Genomic DNA, 6,895 nt, shown 5'->3' with positions numbered 1-6,895 from the left:
TGAAACACAGAATAAGGATCAGTAGAAGAAGAAGAAAGGTTAATTTGTATAAGAAAAAAAAGTACTAATAATTAGATTTGTACTAAAATGGAATAGGTTGCCTCAAGAGATTATAAAATTATGGATATAATATCTCAAAGGTTTTCAAGCACTTGTTCTATGGACACTTCTCAGGTGTGATACAAAGGGAGTTCTTGATCCTTCACCATTTATTTATTTATTATATAAATGTATTTATTACTAATATTTTTTGTTATTGTTCAGGGAAGCACAAACCCAGATCCTTTATTATCCACTGTTTCAGGGAAGCACAAACTCAGAAAGAAAAAAAAATCTATACTTCTGAATATTGACTAAAAGGTTGTGAAAAATTGAATAAACTGTCTACTTTTCTGAAAGTAGTCTCTTGGGATACTGGAGAAGATGCATTCATGGCCTTACCAAAGAAGTCTTTTGGAAAGAGAGTAGCTAATCACAAAGAAACCAAGTATAACTTTGGTTAAGTAGGAAATCAGGGAGTGAGGATGTTGTGACAAGTTTAAATTAATTGATCTTTTTCCATGATATTCAGAAACAATCTCTGAAAGAATGAACCAATGGTTAAATGAAAGTATAAATAAATGGATGGATGATTAGAGAAATGCAGGAAAGAATTATGATATAATAAATGTGTGAGAGAAAGGAAGGAAAGGGAAGAAGAGAGAAGGGGAGGGAAAATAAGGAAATAAAAGAAAAGGAAGTAAAGAAAAAGAAAGGAAGGGAAGAAAAAGATTAGAAAAAGAGAAAAATGATTCTGCCCCATGGCATAAGTGAGTATATAAGGGATACTAGACATCAATATAAGTGGCTTCTTTAATTTTGAGTGTACAATTTTATGCCTTGCTCAGTTGTACCACACTTTTCAAATGAGACCTTTTTTTCACATAACAAATACTCCACAGATGTCCACATGGTTGTAACTTTACTCTTAATATCAGTTGATTGAGAAAATACATGATGACACAAAAGCTCCCATGTATTCACTAATGCCTGTAAATTAATTTGTATTTCCTCCATCATAGCAACTGCACACATTGTTTACTTTGCTTTAGACGGGTTATTTCACTGGTTCATTTTATTGAGTCAGGCTGCATATTTTGTGAGAGTTAAATAAAGATAGAAATAGCAATAGTTGATGTACAGAAACTCTTCAGCTTCCCCCACCTTTGCCTCCAGTCATGTACTGGAACAGTACCTCACAAGCTGAGAGGCAATGCTTTAATAGTTCAAGTCAAGTCTAAATTTGGAGACAAAAGGGAGAGCCAACTTTCATTAAAAATGAACTAGGTTCTCATCATTCCTGCCACAATTTCTTCTGAAGTGAATATTAAACCCATGTAAATAACTAGTAAAATCTGGTTAATATTTCCAAGTATCTATTTTCCTTGCTAAGTCATATGCAGTATGGGTAATATTGTTTTTCCTAATCAAATCCTGATGCTATCTCTGGAGATATCTCTGAAGTGCTTATTAGTGAATCAGGAAATTCTCTGCAATTTTAATGTTATAATAATAATAATATGTAAGATAATAACTGAAATGACTATAATGACTATAAAGTTTCACAAAGCAATTTACATATATTTTATCAAGATACATATACTTGATAAATTCTGTCAGGAAAAAAATAGAGTGATTGATGACAGGTGAAAATCCAGAATACATCACTGATATCTTCCAGATATCAAAAAAAGGAGGGAGGGAGTTAGGTCTTCAGCATGTAGGGTGGTAAATTAATGAAAATATATGGACATATATCATTTAGACTCGCAGGGGTCTTCAAACTACGACCCACGGCCAGTTGCAGCAGCTGAGGATTTTTATCCCCCTCACCAAGGCTATGAAATTTCTTTATTTAAAGGGCTACAAAACAAAGTTTTTGTTTTTACTATAATCTGGCCCTCCAACAGTCTGAGGGACAGTGAACTGGTCCCCTATTTAAAAAATTTGAGGACCCCTGATGTGATCAGACATGGAAAATCTGCTGTCTATTTCAATGGAAAAATATTCACATGAATGAGATTCCAAAGCCACTGGAGTAGTTTAAAGTATTTGAGAAATCTTAAAAAGCAACAGTGTACCAATAAAAAGTGTAAGATTTGAGGACAGAGAATCTGGTTTTAGATTCTGAATCATCTGTTTATCTGTGTTATGTAAGGTGATTAACCATTGTGTGTCTCAGTTGCCTAATCTGTAAATGAGAGGGTTGAACTGGGTGATCTTGAAGATGTCCATCAAATCTAAATAGAAGATCACATAATGTTTGACAACAGTCCCCTGAGGTACTGACTGGAGCTATTATTCCCTGTTTTAGAGATGAGGAAAGTGGAAAGGCCATAGATATATAATATAGGGAAGAGATGTGAACCTAGGATATTCTATCATCCCCTTTTTAGTAGCTATAGAAATTAAATGGCACCCTCCCCTTGGCCCCCACTTCCATGGAAATAACTTTTCTATTCAATCTCTTTCCCTGTAGACAATGGCCGGCCTTGATGCAAAATGAGTTACCTTGCAAAGACAATACCAGACAATTAATAGTAGAGGGTAAAAATAAATCAAGTTATCAGCAGAATTTATACACTATTAAAATGGGATTCTTCCCACTTTCCCAGAATATTTTTCTTGCTTCATTTTAAAATAGCTCTACCTTGTGAATAGTGATGGTAGTGATGGTGGTAGTAGTTGTAGTAGTAGAAGCAGCAGCAGCAGTAGTAGTAGTAGTAGTAGTAATGGTGGTGGTGATAGTAATAATGGAAGCAGTAAATCACAAGTATGTTAAGTTATTATATATATATATGTGTATATATATATATATATGTATGTATATAAGCTTAAGAAGCACTTTTCTTACAACTACCATGTTAGTTCAATTATTCTTCTTATTGACAAAGAGAAAATTAGGTCAAAGGAAGGTAAGTGACAACCAGATTATAGGATTATCTTTAGAGTTGAAAGAGACCTTATAAGTCATCTATTCTAATATCATTGTTTTAAAGATCAAGACTTTAAGAGATAGTGAGGTTTTCAAGGTAATATGAGTACTCAATTTGTACTAAGATTTGAACCTCAGTCTCAGAGCCAGTGTCATTGCCATTGCAATGTGTTGCTTTCCAATAGTAGTAGAAATGGAATTCCAACCCAAGTCTATTGACTGAAAGTGTAGTATTTCTTTCAGCATTAAATATTAGGTAGAGACTCATAGCTTCATAGGATACAAATTGGTCAGGCATTTAGGAGATACAACCATCCCACCCCAATAAAATATTGTGGTTAAGTAATCAATGTTCTCAATGGTTTGAGACATTCATGTGTTTAGATGGCATAGGACTGAAACAACAAGTTTTTCAATTATTTAAATGTACACTTTCCTCTTTAGTAAATTCAAGGTTGGGGCAGTTAGGTGGCACAGTAGATAGAGTACCAAGCCTGGAGTCTAGAAGACCTGAATTATTTAAATCTGCTTCAAGCACCTATTAGCTCTGTGATTCTGGGCAAGTCACTTAATCTATTTGTCTCAGTTTCTTCATCTGTTAAATGTACTGGAGAAGGAAATGGTAAAACACTTCAATACCTTTGCCAAGAAAACCTGAAATGGGGTCACAAAGAATCGAACATGATTGAAAACTATTGAACAACAAAAATTGATGGAGGAGCTGGGGAAGGTGCCCTTTAAGGTCTTTCCTAGATCCAGATCTAAGATTGCATAGTATAGTGAACTTCTGTAGGTCCCTTTGAGGTCTGTAACTTTTCTAATCTGTGATGACTTTGGAGAAGAGAGTTCAGAATTCTGTGTGCTTTGCTGAGAGCATGATTTGTTATCACTTAACAGTTTCTGGTTCAAGCATTCTCTGGAACTTGTTGAGGGAATACTTGTTGCATTATCAGATAATCACTCAATTTTATGACTTCCCTAGGACAAAGATGTGATAACGTGTCTCCAACTTTGCTAGTTTGCCTGCAAGTCTAAGTGAAAAGTAAAAATTGAAAACAGAGATAAAAAGCTAAAGCAGTGAGGGATTTCGCAATTTTGTGCACTGAGTGCCATCTGACCAAGGCTGGGTACTATGGGAAAATGATTCTGCAATTCTTACATGCTATTCAGGAAGACTTGATTCATGATTAATTTACTAGCTATGTGTCATTACAGAAAGGCATCATAAAACAGAGAATTGAAACAAACTACAGGAAGACATACTTCCTGGTCTTCCATTTGACACATACTGGCTGTGAAATCCTCGTCAAGTTACAATTTCTCAGTGCCCACAGGCATTAAGACATTTTCAGATCTCCATCAGAAGAGGTTTCCATACAGGGAATAATACAAATGAAATCACAAGTCTGCAATAATAATCAGATTCATAATAGTAGTTATTATTATTACTAAGTTCCAATTCACATACATTCATTTGCTTAAAATTCATTGATTTATTTTTAATTTTTTAAATATGTAAGGTGGAACTTGTAACTAAGAGGCAAGAGAGACACAATGTTTCTGTAGTGGACAGCAAAAAAATGTGCAGGTTTCCCTCCTCTTTAATAAGTAAACACTAAGGAAATCACTTAACTTTACCATGTCTTAAAGCTTGCATCTTATATCTATTTTTCTTCCTCATGATCCAATCCATAGGAAAAAGAAAGCTATCTTTGGATTCCTTGTTCACATTTCCATTCCTCTCCTCTTTACAGGCTGACTCTTATCCTCATTACTTGGAAGAAAGTACTTTCTCTAAAGTCACCAATGATCTATTAAATTGACAAATCCCAATGAATTTTTTCAGTCTTCAACCTTCTTGATCTCTTTGCAGAATATAACAATGATTGGCTATCCTCTTCTCCTGGATCTTCTCTCCTCAGATTTTTTTTTCTCTCTCTCTTTTTTTTTCCTTAGTTCTCCTCTTAAATGTCAGCTTGGGTCTTCTCAATCTTTTTACCGATTTCTCATCAATATCGCACTTTCTGACTTGAGATGTCCCTGATCCCCACTGTCCTGATTTCTCTTTCTTTGTCTGTCCATTTTCTCTCTCAAGATAATCACATAGCTTCCATTAATTCAATGACTATCTCTATGGAAATGATTCAAGATATATATCCAGGTCTACTATTCCCACCCCCCATCCCCATGTCCAGCCACATATGTCTAGCTCCTAATTAGACATTCCACTATGTGTCCCTTTGGTATATCAAACACAGCATGTTCTAAACAGAAATCATAGAGTCCCCTTCTTTTTAAATTTTATTTATTTATTCCAAGGGGACCATCATGCTTTTTTTAAAAGATAGGGAATAAAATAATCATTTCCGCAACATAATATAATTAACGAAAAAATGATTGCACTCAAAATTGCAAGTCTATTATGTACAACATGCTATTTCTTTTAAATATATAGTAAAATTATCATGTAAATTTCTTTTCCCATTTTTCCTATCACCAATCCCACCCTAGAAATGGCTACCATTAAACATGAATAGGTATATTATATAAAATCATTCTATTTATGTTTCTATTTGTTAGCTCTTTCTTTGGATATAGATAGTGCCTTTCTTCATACGTCCTTTATTGTTAATTTGAGTATTTTCATAGTCAAAATGACTTACTCATCAAAGTCATTTAAAAAACAATATTGTTATTACTGTATGCAGTGATCTCTTGGTTCCTCATATTTTGAGGCAAATTTCTTTGAAATTTCAAGGACAATCTGGAGGAGGGGATGAAGAAAGGGAGGGAGAAAGTCAGAATAGAAGTGAGTGCAAGAGATAATGTTGTAAAAAATTACCCAGGCAGGGGTTCTGTCAATAAAAAGTTATAATTATGAAAAAATAGAAAAAAAAAGAAATTTTAAGGACATTCTCAGTCCTTCACATCACAGTCTGTTCATTGGTCATTTTATTGATATTAACTTCATTGTCATCTCTTCAATATATCCCTTTGTCATCTCACACAAAGGCTCTCTTGATCCAGGAACTGACCATTTCTCACCTGGAATATTGCAATAGTTTTCTTTCTTTCTTTCTTTCTTTTTTTAAGCCTACAGCACCCAGTATTCCCAGGCGGTCTCCCATCCAAGTACTAACCAGGCCCGACCCTGCTTAGCTTCCAAGATCAGACAAGATCCAGCCCATTCAGGGTAGTATGGCAGTAGACTGCAATAATTTTCTAATTTGGACCCTTGGCTCTGATTTCTCCTCCAGATCAGGTAGGTGGTACAAGTAAAAGAATTATGCCTGAAGTCAAAATGAATTTACTTTATGCTAATTCAATTCAAACTTACCAGCTGAATTCAAATCCACTTACTAGTTGTGTGACCCTAGGTAAGTCAATTAACCTCTATCTACTTTAGTTTTCTCAATTATACATTGGGGATAATAATGGCATCTATTTCCTTGGGTGATAAAGACCAAAAGAGATATTTATAAAGTACTTGCACAGTGCTTGGCACATAGTAAGTGCTATATAAATGCGTGTTCTCTGTTCTGTCTCCAACTCACCCACCCTAATCCATCCTCTCCATGACTACCAAAGGGATATTTCTAAAGCAAAGTCTGGCTGTGTCATTTCTCCTTCTCAAAAGCTTTGAGTAGTTCCCTTTTCCCTCCAAGATAACATATAATCTTTATAGTTTGGCATTTAATTTCTTCCTAATCTGACTCCAGACTCAGCTTCTGTTTATTTTAGATTACTTGCCTGTATTTACTGCACATTCTAACCCAAGTGGCAGACATACTATTGTTTGCACACAGCGTTCTATCTTCTGTCTTCACGCCTTGGCACAGACTGTCCCCCATTCTTGGACTGCACCTCTTAGCATTCTAAACTCCCTTTCATGCTTGCTTGAATTCTACATATGGGAAGCTT

General features: G+C 34.9%; 1 pseudogene; it reads right to left on the bottom strand.

The window, feature by feature from the left end:
* Window positions 1-6,065: 6,065 nt before the first annotated feature.
* On the bottom strand, window positions 6,066-6,184 carry LOC127558581 (uncharacterized; annotated as a pseudogene).
* Window positions 6,185-6,895: the final 711 nt, after the last annotated feature.

This window comes from Antechinus flavipes, chromosome 3, assembly GCF_016432865.1.
Source record: "Antechinus flavipes isolate AdamAnt ecotype Samford, QLD, Australia chromosome 3, AdamAnt_v2, whole genome shotgun sequence".
NCBI lineage: Eukaryota > Metazoa > Chordata > Mammalia > Dasyuromorphia > Dasyuridae > Antechinus > Antechinus flavipes.
This window is presented reverse-complemented; position numbering and strand designations above follow the sequence as displayed.